This window comes from Humulus lupulus, chromosome 4 (assembly GCF_963169125.1).
Source record: "Humulus lupulus chromosome 4, drHumLupu1.1, whole genome shotgun sequence".
NCBI lineage: Eukaryota > Viridiplantae > Streptophyta > Magnoliopsida > Rosales > Cannabaceae > Humulus > Humulus lupulus.
Window position 1 is genome coordinate 29,881,059 of NC_084796.1, and position 10,190 is coordinate 29,891,248.

The following is a 10,190-nucleotide window of genomic DNA, read 5'->3' on the forward strand; positions in this document are numbered from 1 at the left end:
AATAATTATTTTTGTCATATTTTTTTAAAACTTTAAATCACAGAAAATTATTTGGGTATTTGTTCATTCCTTTGAACATACTCTCCTGATCAACCTTTGTTTTTCCTATACTCTCCACTCAAACAATAAGTTTTCATTTTCATAAATAAATCATACATTCTTTGTTGTTCTAAAGTGTCAAACTTGATTATTTGATGACTAAATAATGTGTTTTGGTGGGACACGTTGCTTTGATCATTCATTCATTTAATGAGCAATATATTTTTATTTTTTGGAGATTCGGTTGAAAATATTATAATTATTATCATCAAAGTGACTTAATTATATTATTTTTCAATGATAGTTTTATCGCCAAATTTCATCAGTTAACAATAAAATATTTTTTTCTTTGGATAATTGATATGTGTAACTATTTTCCCAAAGGAGGTAATTATATATATTAATGTCTCATGAAGTGTATTGATTATAATGCATGTTTAAAATTATTTGCCCAAAGGTAATAATTTTTTATGTGTATTTTGTTTGGTTTGAATTAATGTATATGATTTGAGAATTTATTTGCCCAAAGGTAATAAATTCTTAATATATATATATATTTTTCTATTTAACTTCATGACAATAGGTCATATGTGTGTTATATTCTCATCCCAAAGGGGAGTTAGTGATGACCATCTTGACTCTATTTATATATTTTCTTGATATGCTCACCGTTTAATCAAGTTTTGTCATTTTTCCTTTGTTTGGTAGTTTCTTTTTCTGTGAACAACAACAATGCTTCAATTCAAATTCTAACTGAGTCCAACTACAAGAAGTGGAAACGAGATGTGGATTTTAGTTTGGGAATCATGGACTTGGACCTATGCATGCGTGAAGATCAACCTGCTGCTCTTACTAATGCGAGCACTACTGCCTAACGAACTCTCCATGCACAATGGGAAAAGTCAAATCGTCTCAGTCTTATAACTATGAAAAGATCGATTCCTGAACATCTTTTGAGCGATCTGCCTAAGACCATTAATGTCAAAGAGTTTTTAACTAATGTAGGAAAATTGTATGACACTGGTGAGAATGATGAAACTGGATCTCTTATGGATGAGATTCAAACCATCAAGTATGATGAAACTAAAGGAGTAAGGGACTTCGTTCTGAAAATTGTCAATATTTAGTCAAAGCTAAAAGATCATAAGATTCCTCTACCTAATTCCTATATTATTCATCATGCTCTCCATGCTCTTCCTGCATCTTTTAGACTCATTAAGACAGCCTACAACACTTATAATCAAACATGGAGCATAAATGACCTAATTTCGAAGTGTGTGGCTGAGGAAAACAAGCTGAAAAAGGAGAAGAATGAGTCAGCTCATTATGTTTCTGAACTCAAGCCAAATAAAGGAAAAGGGAGATTCAAAAATCAGAGGAACAACACTTCGAAGAACTCTGATAATAAAAAGGAGCATAACAATGGACAGAAAAAGGAGAGTGCTCAATCGAAGTATGCTAATGTTAAATGTTTCTTCTGTGATAAAATGGGCCATAGAAGAACTGATTGTCACAAATTTAAGATTTGGCTAGAAAAGAAGAAAAAACAATCAGGTACTCCTTTAGCTTGTGTTTGTTTTGAATCTAATCTAGTTAATGTATTCTTGGTGGTTGGATAGTGGTGCCACAGTTCATGTTACTACTACCTTGCAGGGACTAAGGGATCTCATGAAACCAAATCAAAGGGAGTCAAAACTTAAAGTAGGAAACGATGTTGGAGTTGAAGTTTGTTATGTTGGCACATTTATTTTTGAACTACAGACAAATTTTAAGCTTGTTTTGAACAATACTTTTTATGTTCCTACTTTTAAGAGAAATTTAGTTTCGCTTTCGCTTTTGGATAAACAAGGATATTCATTTCTTTTTGCCAATTCTAAAGTTGATATTATGTTTGACTCCAAAATTATTGGAAATTATTTTTATTCTGATGGTCTCTACAAATTATCTTTGGCTCTTTTGGTTTCCTCTTTTAATGTTGAGAATACTGTGGCTAAGAGATCCTGTATCAAGGAACATTCTTTACTTTTGTGGCACAAACGATTAGGTCATATTTCTAAAGAATGAGTTGATAGATTGATTAAAGTTGATATTCTTCCTCCTCTTGATGCTTCTGATTTGGAAAATTGTGTTGATTGTGCTCGAGGGAAGTTAATCAAAACTCGTAAGAAAAGGGCTACTCGCAATCAGAATCTATTAGATACTATACACACCAATATCAGTGGGCCTTATTCTACTACTCTTTGTAGGAAGAAATATTTTATCACTTTTATTGATGACTTTTCTCGATATGGTTTTACTTATTTGATTAAAGAAAAATCGGATGCTCTTGATAAATTCAAAGTATTTCGAACTGAGGTTGAGAAACAATTAGGAAAAGTTATCAAGATTGTGTGTTCGGATCGTGGAGGTGAGTATTATGGCAAGTACACTGAGACTGGACAAAATATGGGGGCTTTTGCTAAGTATTTACAGGATAGTGGTATAATTGCATAATACACTATGCTTGGTACTCCTGAACAAAATGGAGTTGCTGAAAGACGCAATCGTACTCTTATGGATATGACCAGAAGTATGATGAGTAGATCTAATATGCTAGAGTTCTTATGGAGTGAAGCTATTTTGACTGCTACTTACATCCTGAATCGAGTTCCAAGTAAATCTGTACCCAAAACTCCTTTTGAGTTATGGACTGGTAGAAAACCTAGTTTGAACCATTTTTGCGCATGGGGTTATCCAGTTGAAGTGAAGATTTATGATCCTAACTTAAAAAAGTTAGACCCCAGAACAATTCGCTGTTTTTTCATTGGTTATCCAACTCATTCTAAGGGTTATAGATTTTATTTTCCTACTCGCGGTACTAGAATTGTTGAATCTCAGACTGCCAAATTTCTAGAATTTGATATTGCTGAGAAAATTTCTACTCCATCTCTTGAAACAGGGGAGTCATCTGGTGGAATTTTCATTCCTTTATTTCTTTCAAGAGTTGATATAATACAGACAAATGATACTAATGATGATCCTATTCCTACTCCTGTTGTTGATGCTCCCATTATGGATGAGGCTCCTGTCTTTGAAGAAGTTCCAGCTGTTGAAGACGTCATTCAAGACGGCGTTCAACAACAGCAGCAATTCCAGAAATTATTCCTCTAAGAAGATCTCAGAGGGCAAAAAGGTTAGCAATTTCTAATGATTTTTTGGTTTATCTTGGAGAAGGAAAATATGATATTGGTCATGTTGTTGATCTTGTGACTTATAGTGAAGCTCTTAAAAGTGAACAATCTTCTAAATGGATTGAAGCCATGAAAGATGAAATTGAATCCATGAAGAATAATGATGTGTGGGAATTGGTTCAGTTACCTGTTGGTTTTAAACCAATAGGATGTAAATGGATTTTCAAAACCAAAAAGGATAATAAGGGTAAAATTGAAAGATACAAAGCACGTCTAGTGGCAAATGGGTTTACTCAAAGAGAAGGTATTGATTATACTGAAACCTTCTCACCTGTTTCTACAAAAGATCCATTCAAGATTATTATGGCCTTAGTTGCACATTTTGATTTAGAGTTGCATCAAATGGATGTAAAGACTACTTTTTTGAATGGGGAGTTGGATGAGCAGGTTTATATGTCTCAGCCTGAAGGTTTCAAGGAAAATGGAAGGAAGAACTTGGTCTGCAAATTGGAAAGGTCTATTTACGGTCTAAAACAAGCATCTCATCAATGGTACATGAAGTTTGATAAAGTTGTGACATCGTTTGGTTTCATAGAGAACAAGTGATCAATGCATTTATATGAAGTTCAATGGGAGTCGTTATATTTTTCTTGTTCTTTATGTGGACGACATTTTACTGGCGAGTAGTGATTTGGGACTACTAAATGAGACCAAACTTTTCCTGTCTACAAATTTTGATATGAAGGATCTTGGAGAAGCATCTTTTGTTTTGGGGATTGAGATTCATCGTGACAGGAAACGAAACGTTCTTGGTTTATCTCAAGAAGCTTATATCCATCGTGTGCTGAAAATGTTTAACATGGATCTATGTAAACCTGGTTCTGTCCCTATTCTGAAAGGGGACAAATTTAGTAAGCAACAATGTCCTAAGAACAACTTAGAGAGAGAAGAAATGGCAAACGTCCCTTATGCAAGTGTGATAGGGAGTTTGATGTACACTTAGGTTTGCACTAGACCTGATATTGCTTTTGTGGTAAATGTTCTTGGACGATATTTGTCTGATCCTGGGCGTGATCATTGGGTTGCTGCAAAGAAAGTTTTGAGATATTTACAGAGAACCAAGAATTTTATGCTGTTTATAAGCAAGTTGAGAATCTTCGAGTTGTTGGTTATTCAAATTCTGATTTTGGTGGTTCTGTGGATGATTTAAAGTCAACTTCTGGATATATTTTCACTTTGGCTGGCGCAGCTATTTCCTGGAAAAGTGTAAAACAGACTTTGATTACTTCATGTACTATGTATGCTAAGTTTGTAGCTTGTTATGGGGCATCTTTGCAAGCTGTGTGGCTAAAGAATCTGATTACAGAGATACGAGTAGTTGATTCTATTTCCTTACCTATGTTGATCTATTGTGATAATAGTGCTGCCATTTTCTTTGCTAAGAATAATAAGATCAATGGTGCTTCGAAGCATATGGAGATCAAGTATCTTACTGTCGGAGACCTAGTCAAGAAAGGAGATGTTATTATAGAGAATTGCAAGACAAAATTGATGTTGGCAGATCCTCTAACCAAAGGATTAAGTGCGTCATTATTTAATAAACATGTTGTTGATATGGGCATTTTAGAATCCTTTGATCTTTTTGGTTAGTGGGAGTTTTCTTTTATCCACCACGAATTATGATTATTTGTAATTTCTTTGTTGAACTTATGAACTACAAGTTGTTTTTTGATTTCTTTTGATCAATGGATAGTTATGCTTTCATTGATGTTTTGTTATATTCTCGAGAATGTTGAGTTGAAAGCATGTAGTTCATAATATTGTTGTTATCGTCATTTAAGTTTATTTGCTTAATGACATGGATATCATACTGTTTTATGTGCAGTTAATGATATGACACTGACTTATTTATTAAGCAGTGCTTTGGTTATTTCACTGGTTTATTTATTAGGCATCATGGTATCAGTAAAATGAGGACTGATAAAGAGATTATGTTATATAACTGATCACATGTTGGGCATATTCTCTTACCACACTACTAGACTTATTGACCATGTCGATTTAATACTTTGGTATTTGTGATTATGAATGTTTTTGGTTGATTGGAAAGAAAATTGATAATCATAGTTCAATATCAATGATTAAATTGGACCGGTTGTTTTAGATACTATCAAAGAACTATTGTTTTTTTAAAAGTGGCCACAATATTTTTCTTGTTACTCAACCCATGAGTCGTTTTTAAAATAAAATTATTTTGATATATATATATGGAAAAGTTCTCAATGGGTATTACCCACACATGGGTACCTAGATAAATGTGCAAATATGCTGACATGACATGTAGGTGACTTGGTACATCAAGTTACCAACAAGTTACTAACAAGTAAAGATTCTTTTTTTTTTGCATAGATTCTTTTTTTTTTTGGGCATTAATTTCGAAATTGCCTTTTTTTTTTGTCATTAGGAATGGTGATTCCAACCAATAAGAGGTAAGCTCTCTTTTCAAGTTTTGAATTTATTTAAAATTTTAAAAATTAGGGTTTCATAATAAATGCACACTCATTTCTTAAACTCTCTATTCTTCTTCTTCTTCTTCTTCTTCATTCAAAGTAAAAAAATTAAACATAAAAAAATCATAATTGCACCATGATTTTGTGAGCATGTGAAGGAGAGAAAGAAGAAGAAAAAAAACGTGTGAGGAAAAAATAGAGGGGGAGAGAGAAAACGCATGGGAGTAGAGGGGAAGGGGATGAAGAATAAAACAAGTAGATCTAAGGATTTAGAATGAAGGGTTGGAAAGAAGAGACAAAATTTTTATGATAACTCATTGTCTCCTAATCGAATCAGGTCCAAATTGCTTTTAGATCGCGATCGTCGGTATAGATCTCCTATGAAAAGTTTGGAGTCGTCCTCTTCAATGTTCGAAAGTAGAACTCGACATTGTCTTCATAGTGAGTCTTATTGTTCTTTTTGTAAGGTAATATCTTCATATCTATATATGTGTCCATTATTGAGATCTCATTTTATGTTTATGTTAGAGCACTTGGATTATATTTTTCTAAAATATTTTTTCTATTTAAAAATTAAGAATACGAAAACCATGTATGTGTAGATGAGGTAGACCGTGATGTTCCTATCCCACCATGGAGTTTTGTTATACCTGATGAAGATGGTGATGCAATGACCATTAATATACCATCAAATGTAAACAAAGGGAACATTCAAATTCCAGACCATGTAAAATGTGTATGTATTATTTTTTATTATTATTATTTTAATTATTTTTGAAATTTTATATTAGTTTATTTTTTACAGGTTGGGGTGGCAAAAGTAAATGCTTTGCTCACAATGGTTGTTGGTTTGCAAAATATTTTGGTTACAAAGATCCTTGAATCTAGAGATATGTTAAATGGTTCAAATAATATTATTCATCAACTTCGTCGTCTGGTTGGTATATCTTAATTAATTTCATAATTTTACAGTATGAAACATTATCTGGTTGGTATATGTTTATTTAATTTTATTTATTTATTGTTTTGTACAGCAACTATGTGAAGCAATGTAATATTATTTATTGTTTTATTCATCAACTTCGTCGTCGTCTGGTTCAAATATATGAAGACCAAATCATTGTTAGTAGCAATGTAATCAATAAATAGGGTGATGTGGAGTAGTAATTTGGTTTACTTTTGTATTTTTATATTGTTGATCGAAATAAGTTTGTTTAATTTCTAATGTAGCATTTTAAATATTATTTGGTGCAAGTATATGTAATTTCCAATGAACTAATTTACATATATTTTTTTAATTTCTTTAACGTATTAAATTTTAATTTCGAAATTATTATTTCAAATTTGAGATTTTATTATTTAAATCTTATATTGGAAATTACAACTAATTAATGATTTTTTATGTACCCTAAAATAATTGATGACTATTGGTTTTTCTAATAATAATAGAACATCAAAACAAAAATAAGAAAGAAATATTTCCATATTACAGTATAAAATACAAATTTAAAAAGAAAAAACAACTTTGATTTATGTCAAACTACTTTGATTATAGGTAAAATGAATCAATACAACTCTTCATTTTTTTCCCAAAAAATACTAACTTAATTAATTTTATTTTTTCCATAAACTACAAAACAATACAACTTTTCAAATTTTCTATTATCAATAAATGAGCATTTATTAATAAGATTACATTATAACCAATAACAATTGATATTCTTTACCTTGAAAATATATTTTTTAATTGGAACTTTTTTTAAAGCATTATTTTCGGCATGTGTTAATTAAAAAAAATCGGCTAGCATTAAAAAACTATTTTTATTTTTTAAAGAAGCATCTCTTTGTATTCTCTTGGGAAAATCAAATTATGTTGTTTTGAAATTAGATATTTATTCATTAGTCCTATATTGCCCAATAAAGAAATATATTCATTTAATATAATTGGTTAGGTAATTTATAAAATCCATTAATTTAGAGATTGCTTAATGGTAAATTGTTAATTATTAATTAAAATTTTACATTGAAAACCGAAAATTAATATACAATTTCGACATTAATTTTTTTTTAAAAAAAAATGGACAATTTCACTCCAACAAAATTATTAACAATATTAATAAATAAATAATAATAAGATTTTATCTGAAGACCCAAAAAGAAATAAAAGTTTCTTTTCTTAACAAATCCTAATAAGAAAATGTCCATAAAAAAATTAAAACATAATAGAATAAAAATATTATAGTAAGACCTAAGGAAACACATAGAAACAATAAATTTAAAACAAAAAAAAAACACTTGAAGAATTTTAGAAATTGCCATTCTTCTTTGTCATCTTCTTCTCCTTCTCCTTCAAATATTTCTCCCACACCTCGTTCTTTTTCCTCTCTGCATCAAAATAGTTGGCCACTGATTCATGCAGAGTTTGCATCGCAAAAGTGCATCTTGTCATCTCTCGAACAAATTCATCCATGTTGTTCTTCAATTCAAGTAGACAACTGATATTTTCATTAAATTTTTGGAACATAATATCGAAATATATTCCATTTGGATTGTACTCTAGTTGAGCATCAAGTGGATTCACATCTTTCTCACCACCACTAAACTTCTCAGTCTTGATATTCTTCAATTGAGATTTTGCATCATTGTCAAACTTCTCAACCTTGATCTTCTTCAATGGAGAATTTACTTCATCATCTATAGAATCAAAGGGTGAAGAGTTATCTTCATTCTTTGAATAGGTTGAATCTGATATGTTGATGATAAACATGGTAGTTGAATGTTTGTAAAACTTGATTTTTTTTTAAAAATAGCACAATCGGTTTAGGTTAATATGGTAATATATTTATAGTGTGTGTTATGAAGAAACAATGCAACCTTTCACATTCTTAATCAAATATTTTGGATTTCTTTAAAATAAATAATAAAATAATATTGAAAGAATAAATAATTACTATGTGCTATCTTCCCAATGCAAACACTAATCATGCATTTACATTAATTAAATATCATTTCTATTTTATAAAAGACACCCATTAATTTTGGCCACCTATTTTTTAATAAGCAATTTCACAAATTAAATGCATTTAACAAAAAACAAAAAACAAAATTAAAAAACCGAAAAAATAATAACAATATTAAACTATGTCATTTAATACAAGAACCACATTTTCTTAATTTAATGAATAAATAATTAATATGTTGTTACTTCCCAAATGTAATTAGTAATCATGTAGCAACATTTAATTTAATATTGTCTTTTTGAACTATTTATCAATTAATTTCGGCTACTACCAATTTTTATAATTTAATATTAAATTTTTAATAAAAATCACCCATTAATTTCAGCCACTATAATTTTAATTACAAATTTGACCAATTAAATGCATTAAAAAAATAAATAGAAAATAACAATAATAATTTAAGACATTTAATACAACTACCACAATTTTTTGATTTAATGAAATTAAATACAAATTTGATAAGGTGAAATTGTATAATTTTATTATTGGTAGATATTTACACATTTAATAATTCTTATCCTAAACTAAAAATAATTGGAGAATTTAATAAATCATTAAATTATAGTATTGATTTAATTTTATTAATAATGAGAATTATTTTAATAATACAAAACGAAATTAAAATAAAAAAAACCTTAATTGAAATTTTTAAAATTAAAATTTGTTTGTTGTTTCAAAATAAAAAAATATATATTTGTATATTAGGGACATTATATTTGCACTCCAATAATATATAAAGGCACCCCATTAATTAAACAAAAAATTAATTTTATATTCATTTCTAACACTTTTTCTCAAAAAAAATTATTGACATTCTTTAATTTCTTTTTTTTGTTAATTTCAAAAAGCTTATTTTATATTATTTTCATCATTATTTTTAAAAAATAATGTCTTTTTTTTTTTTTATGAAAAAGCCTCTTATTTTAACAAGCTTATATATATATATATATATTTTATTTTAATTGTATTTATTTGAATATTTTTAAAAATATATTATTTATATGTATTGTTTAAAATATGAAAAAGAAAAAAATTAGAAAAATGTAAGCACAAGTTGAAAAAAATATAATGCACTGTATATTATTACATATAGTATAGGTTATCTCGGTGACTAGTTAACGTTGTAACAGCTCATCATATAGTAATTAAGTCTTCTTAGTGCAATGTTATCTAGTAATAATTTTTCATGAATCGAATCCTGTTTACCCAAAAATGGTTTTTGATGACGTGGCAAAGAATTCTTACACGTGGATTGACACATGGCAGAATTGAATGACAAAGGTGTTGTTCGGCCATCGACCAGGAGCACACCTCATCGCCAACATTAAATTTTTTATACGACCAGGCTGATCGTGAAGTCCGATTTATTTTCTTCTTAAGTTGTAATCTAATATTAACTGCATTTGAATATTTCTTCATAATTATCATTGATACGCGATTATTAAGGAAAG